The following is a 7,570-nucleotide window of genomic DNA, read 5'->3' as shown; positions in this document are numbered from 1 at the left end:
ATAGGGATAAGATTCTTGGTTGCAGCGACTCGTTTGGCTGGGTCTTCGTGGTGGAATGTAGAGAGGTTGTGGGTGAAAGATTAGAGGACGGCTCTGTAGTTGAAGACCTTCTCCATGGTTCCCCACGGTGGGCTCCAAAGAAGAGAGATAGTCTATGGTCTTAAGATATTTATTGTCATCGTGGAAAATGGATGAAGCTATACCTCAGTATTCTCAGGGTGGGCCTTTTGCAAGGAGGAGGGTCTGGGAAGGAATGCTTAATTGGCTACACCCTCTGGCCTTTGGGTATCTCATTAATATGGAGATCTGTCTTGAGGCTCTGTGGTTTATAGTCACGCCCTCTGCCTGTGGAGGGGCTGGTAGGGGCATTGTCTTATGTGACCAATGGCCACAGACCTCTCTGTGGGGGGCTGTGGCTATGGATCCAGTGGCCCAGGAGCAAGTCCAAACTCCTACCGTCCCTGAGGGTCTCCAGGGTTCGAAGCCTGCTCAACCAGGTACCCAGCTGTCTCTCACAGCCCCACAAAAACTCATTGCCAAGGCAGATTCTAGCTGACAGATATACACATAGTTCTAGTAAAAGATGATAAATTAAACTCTAAGCAGACGTTCTGCTGACTTTTACCCCAAATAAACTATGGCAAATGGCTTTGAAAAGAAAGGACAGATGCAGATCACATTGGATATCTTTGATTTTAATGCTTGAACCTGTAGAAGAGCCATGTATTTATTTCCTTGCCCTTGAAGTTATGGTGTGTGTGTGTGTGTGTGTGTGTGTCCCTGACTACTAATAGCCAATTAAAGAAATTTCTTTGGATTTTAAAATAGTCAACTTCTTTTCTATGCCCATTTTACCTCTGATATCAGATACCTTTTCTAACTGAAATTAGCTACCTAATCATCACATTGGATAGCTATGGTGAATGGGACCGAACCCTTATAAAAGATTATATCAGAATCCTGGATTAGGTCTGTAGTTTTAAATTACCTTCTCTACTCACTTCCTACTACCCTAGTCGAAAATGATCAAACATTAATGTTTTGACGGCTTCCCTGAGACCACACAGAAACTAGAAACAAGCCACCTGACTTTTTTTGTTTGCTTGTTTGTTCTATCAAATACACAAGTTCTTGGTCACCATAGCACTCTGGGTTTCCAGCTGCGAACATGCATTATAAATAGTGTTGCAAATTATTGGGCTTAATGTCTCAATATAGAGAATACATTTTCAATGATTTGTTTTTCAAAATTACAGACTTTTAGGAGATGAAATGATATTTCAATGAATATTTATTCTAATACATTTTCCTACAGGGAAGAGAATTCCACTGCAATGGGGTACTTCAGATGTTAGACGGAGCTTCCAAAAGGCCTGTTTCCTACACTGTTTGAATAAACAGCCCTGCAGCTTGCAAAAAGGCATCATGCCATCAGAACATATTAGTCTCCTGGCTGCCTTGCTCAGAGTAACTCTGCACCTCCTTACTGAATGCTCGCTGGCAGAATTCCCAGTCAGGAATGCCCCACAGCCATCTGCTCTATCTCTGATACCCCTCAGTGTTCCAGAGGGCCAGCAGTCTCCCAAAGCGCTACTCAGTTGCTTGAATTACTATAAAGGGGCATTGTAAAAACAGAATTGCTATGCACTCAAGGCATGTATTCCGTTTTTATGTTGTGATATTTTATTATCCCTTGCTGCCCTGCATTTTCAAGATGACTTTACTCTTCATTGTGAACATGCACAGATGGAGTGTAGAAGGATAGTGGCAGAGTGAGAAAAGTGGCTCCCTGAAGCAGTGCTGAGGGGAAGCCCTCACTGGGGAACTGGGGCTTGTCTCTGCTTTACTATCAGCTAAAGTTACAACTCTGAGCCAGATGCTCTCCTTTTTAGTTTACCTTGTATTTAAAAAATATCCCACAAAATGGAGCCTACAAAATGAAGGGGTGGTACTACACCTAAAATCAAATTTGAAAGGCAAGTGACTTGCTACTCCCTAAATTTATTCATAATACATGTAGAAAAGGTTGAATTTCCCTAACAAAGAGCTCCTGCAAATTGGTGAAAATAGAAAACAGAAAAGCCTCTACCAGATACCCAAGACCAACAATTAAAACAACCCTTGGTATAAGTTATTCCTTTTAGAATTATTATTCAGTGAGGTCCCACAGACTCCCAAACATTACAGGGTACTGAGATTGCTCTTGGTTATCCTTCAGAAATTGACAGTCAAAGCCTATTGCTGAAGACCGGGAAGGCTTTAGTCATAGGATGTAGAAAATCAAGCTGGGACAGAACTAAAACCTTTATCCTATTGGTTGGCTTCCACGGTGCAGGAAAGTGTGTGCAAGCTACTAGAGGGGGAAAATTGATCATCAGTCATATCCAGCTACAAACCTTTGGAGCTATAATAATGACTGCCCAGGAAAGACATGCCCACTGGTGTAATAACACAAGTATCATGGTAGTAGCCAAACACTTTCTGATTTGAAATAAGTTCCATTCCACGGGATGAAACCCATGCCTGGCACCACTCTCAGGCTAAGAACCTATGGCTACACAGGTCATAGGCCCTGGGGGAGAACATACTACTTTTATGCTGCTAAATAACCATGGTATTGAGCTAATTCTTAGCAACTTATTGTTATCCACACAGATCAATGCATCTTAACCTTCATCCGAGAATCTTCTTTTTACAGTAGACAGTAACCCTCGACTAGCCACGGTGCAGAGAATGAGAGACTACAGAATGCTCATAAAGGGAACTTACATACCCTAATCATCTTGAAAGGCTCAGGGATCTCTGTGGAAGAGAAGAAAGAAGTATAAGAGCCTAAGGCAATGGATGACTACTACGCAGCAAGGATAGCTGCACTTAGGAACTCAGTAGTTGTAAGAGCATGTACAAAGCCTGTGCTAGCTCAAGCCCAACCAAAGTCCAGCAGGGAGATGGGACGTGACCCTGAAATTCTACTACTAGTTCTGGGGTTGGTTGCTATTGTTAGCTGCTAAAAGAGGGAGAGACTTTTTTCCCTAAGGATATAAACCCTGGTAAGTCAGCCATTCTCCAATAGAAGACCACACAGCTAAGAATATTTGGGCAGCATAAATTGGTCTTGAAGGATTTTTTTTTTTCTATTTTAAGATGACACAAAGTTGGGAGGATAGGGAAAAATGGTGAATTGGGGGAAAAGTTAGAGAGAAATATAACAAAAATATGGGTGAAAGTCTCAAAGGACTAGGAAAAATAGTCAAAATAGGCACGGATAAGACTGAGTTCTATGTAAGACAATAAACAAATAATAAATTAGGTATGTTTAGTGATTATTATAAGAGTAGAACCCCCTTGTTTCCAAATGCGAATCATTATGAATGAGCAAGAAAATTGCAAATCAAAGCCAGATCAGGGCATCATTTTTATGCATCTAACAGCAATGTGAAGAAATATGATTATTATCTACTGCTGGTGAGAATATAACAATACTTGAGATATTGTGGTGACAGGAGAATTCTTATAGGCTATAAAGAAGCAGTCTGACAATGCCCTGCCAGTCTTTTTTTGTAGAAATCTGTCCTAGAGAAATAAAACATTCACATTTAAGGATATGTATATAATGGTTATCATTGCAAAGTAGAGGAAAAATAAACTCAGGAAGTAACCAAGATCAACACTGAGAAAAAAATGGTTGAATAATTATGCTAGTGGCTCTCAATGAAGAATGTTTTCTCCACAGAGGAAATATCAATGTTAAGATTGAGAAATCCATATATGTATATTTAAATGTGTGTGTGTGTGTGTGTGTGTGTAAAATGCTGTGTCTAGAGGAAAGTAAGGAACCAGTAAGGAACTATCCACAGCAACCTGACAACACTGCTTATGTTGAGGAGAAGCACAGGAGTTGGAATGGTGTGGAAGGAACATGCCCTGCGCTCACTCACAGGCATGCCCACATATTCCTAAGATAGCATTAGCTAAGTCAGAAGTCCATTAGACTCTGTGGAAATAATCATGTCTTCCTGGTCACATGTGAGATTTCTTGCACCAAGTATCATAGATCTAAATATTTTAGAAAATGGTGGGTTCCTCCCTTCAAAACTATTCTTCAGAAAGGAGTAAGTTGCCTGTTACTTAAATCCTTACAAAGGATCTTGTAAGCATAGGGAACCTTTTGTTGCTTTATTTAGACAGCAATAGTTGCCCAAAGGCTCTGGCCAGTGTTTACAGAGGTCACCTGATGAAATCAGCTAAAAAAAAAAAAAAAAATACAGGGTTTTAAAACATAGAGGAAAAAAATGTAATTTATATGTATTGATTTACTCCAAAAGTTGAACTTCTTATCTGCAAGTATTAAATGTCGTTATAAATCAGCCTTCTAAGAGAGTCAGCGGCTATGCAGGTGAGCATGAGACTAGAAACACTTGCAGCATGGAAACCACTACCCCTCGTGTCTCAGTCTCACGCTTCGGCACTGATGGCTTGGGAAGTAAACGTTCCAGTGACAGGATAATATATGATTTTAAAAACTGGAAAATATAAGTAAAAATAAATAATTTAAATTATTTAATTTAATTAAATAATTATAAATAATTTCATAAATACCATGTCTCAGATTTTATACATTTAAATTTTTATAATTGTATACAAAATATAATTGTATATAAAATGAGCAGAAATCTGTAACTGATGAGGATAGGGACATGCAGGGCATCTCTAAGACGAGACAAAGACCTGGGGTAAGAGAGGCTCCCAAGAATCAATGGGGGTGACCTTAGTTGTGACTCACAGCATTGGGGATATGGAACCTGAAGAGGCCACCTCCTGTAGCCAGGCAGGATCTCCAGTGGAGTGATAGAGACAACCACTCACCCACAAAATTTTCGACCTAAAATGTATCCTGTCTATAAGAAATACAGGCACAGAAGATGGAGCAGGGACTGAGGGAATTACCAACCAATAACTGGCCCAACTTGACACCCATCCCATGGGCATTATGCTTGTAGACAGGCTGTCCTCTGAGAGGCTCCACTCAGCAGCTGACTCAGAAAGACGCAGATACCTACAGCCAAATAACTCTTATGGAAGAATAAGAGGAATTGTGGGCCCTAAGGGGAACTCCACAGGAAGACTAACAGAGCCAACTAACCTGGACCCTTGGGGCCCTCAGAGTCTGAGCCTCCAACCAAAGAACATACATGGGCTGGACCTAGGCCTCCCTGCATATATGTAGCAGATGTGCAACTTGGTCTTCATGTGGGTCCTGAACAAATTGGAAGGGGGCCTATCCCAAAAGCTGTTCCCTGTACATGGGACATGTTCTTCTAGCTGGGCTGCCTTGTCTGGACACAATGGGAGAGGAAGCACCTAGCCTTGCAGAGGCTTGATGTGCCAGAGTGTGTGTGGGGGGGAGTAGGTATCCAGGGGGGGTCCCACACACTTACAGGAGAAGGGGAGGGGGAGTGGGGGAAGGATTGTAGGAGGGGGTTACCAGGAGGAGAAGAGTAAGCCAGATGTAAAGTGAATAAATAAAACTAAATATAAAATTTAAAAATTATAAAACTGGGAGTATATAAAAAATACACAAATAAAAATAAATAATCATAAAATTTAGTTTTATAAATAAAATGTTATACATTTTATAAATTTAAAATTTTATAATTTTTATAGTTAGATATACATTTTATAATCTTATCAATGTTATCAATGCATAATTACAATTGTATAAATAGATTTCATAAATAAATAATTGCAAAAATTATAAAAATTAAAAATAAATAAATAGCTTAAGACATATATTTATTTTCCATTCAGAAAGACTTAAGAGTAACAGGCTTTTCAGCAATTGCCCACAATGGCCTAGCCACTGCAGGAGTTCAGGTCTTGCTGTGTTTGGCAGCTTCATGCCTTTCTGTCCAAGTGAAGATAAGGTCACATAGAAAAGGATCACACCTTTGCTCATCTAGAGGAGAGGGAAGAATTAATGTGGAAGGAAACTGGCAGGTGACATGGTGACAAATGCTCTTGCCCGCCAGCTGACTTTGTTGTAAAAGACCGTGTGTGACACAGAATTAGAGTAGGTTGGACCCCAGGCTGGGCCTGGCCATGCTGAAATGTGCACAGTTCTATTCTAGTGCCCACCACCCACAGGAAGCTGGGTTCTTGGGATGGCATATAATATTTTATGGCTGAGAGGGCATCTGTTAATGCACCAGGCATGCCGAGAGAAGCAAGCCATCCTCCAGTGCACAGAACGACACTCCTGAGCATCTATTTAATGCAGCTGTGAGGTGTTGCACCATGGGGGGCAAGTGGGAGTGGGGAGAAAAGAATCTGAATGAGCTTCCAGCTCTCAGCCTAGCCTTGCCCTGCTGCAAAGTGGAATGAGATAAGTCACTGTGCCGGTCTCTTGGTTTTGCTCAGTGACATTATTAATGCCAGCCCTGCAGAATGGGGACTAGACACTAGATCCAAAAACAGTGTAGGAAGACACGACACAACACTGATAATTTCAGTGATTTTTGTGATGTTCATTTTGATTTTAAGAATACGATCAAGTAATATCTATTCTCCAAGAAGATATGATATAATCAAAGGCCAGGCAAAAGCTTTCATCCTGATTCAATACCCCAGCCCTTTTTGCGTGTGTTTGAAGGTACGAAGCTAAAAACTTCCCTGTGATTAATGGAATAAAATGTAATATAGAACAGTTTCAAATGAATCACAGCAAAGTATCCTTTCAATTATAGATAACTTTCTCAGGAAAGAAGCAAAACTGATGTTAGCAGATAGATAAGTACATAAGGGAACCTGAGACTTTTCCTGTATCACTTGTCATTTCATAGTTTCAAATGAAGCTCAGTTCCCCAGGATCAATTAAACCCTTACAGTGTGAAATACATACCGGGAATGCTGGGAATGGCAAGATAAGCGTAAAGCAAGACAAAGATTAGCATTCAAGTCACCATGGAGGCGGCTGACAGGATGGATACAAATTTCTCTGTATCATGGTAATTGAATGGGGACATGAGTCTATTAATAACAGAATACAATTTGTTTCAAGAATGGGCATTCATTTATTATGATCAGACACTTGCTCTTGCACTGCTGGAGATGAAGTTATGTGACTCACAGATTCAAGTCAAAAAGCGTGGCACGCTCTGTCTTCTCTGCTCTTCCATGTTTGTTCTCTCTGTCTTTGCTGACACTTTCTCCTGAAGGAAGACACCCTGTTCCCTGGATGCAGTGCGCAAGCATCTTCTATCAGTCTTTCTTCTCTTACTGTGTTCTCAACAGAAGGTGTCCCCTCACACCTGCATTTCTCTCACCCTATCTACATTTTAACCCACCACAGTCTAGGTTCTGCTCTTACATCAAAATTCCTCTAAGATTGACAAATAGCCAGCAAATCACCTCACCGTATCCAGTGGTCTCTTCAGATCTACAACATATGCAGGACCTTGACAGTACTGGCAGCATCTCCTCAAAACTTACAGCTCCACAAGCTCCATTTCTTCTTTTTTCTATCCCTATCATCGGGGATTAACTCCAGAGCCAGTCAGGTGTTCTACCACTG

Source organism: Arvicanthis niloticus, unplaced genomic scaffold, assembly GCF_011762505.2.
Source record: "Arvicanthis niloticus isolate mArvNil1 unplaced genomic scaffold, mArvNil1.pat.X pat_scaffold_234_arrow_ctg1, whole genome shotgun sequence".
In the NCBI taxonomy this organism is placed as follows: Eukaryota; Metazoa; Chordata; class Mammalia; order Rodentia; family Muridae; genus Arvicanthis; species Arvicanthis niloticus.
The sequence above is the reverse complement of the archived record's forward strand: the minus strand, read 5'-3'. Positions refer to the sequence as shown.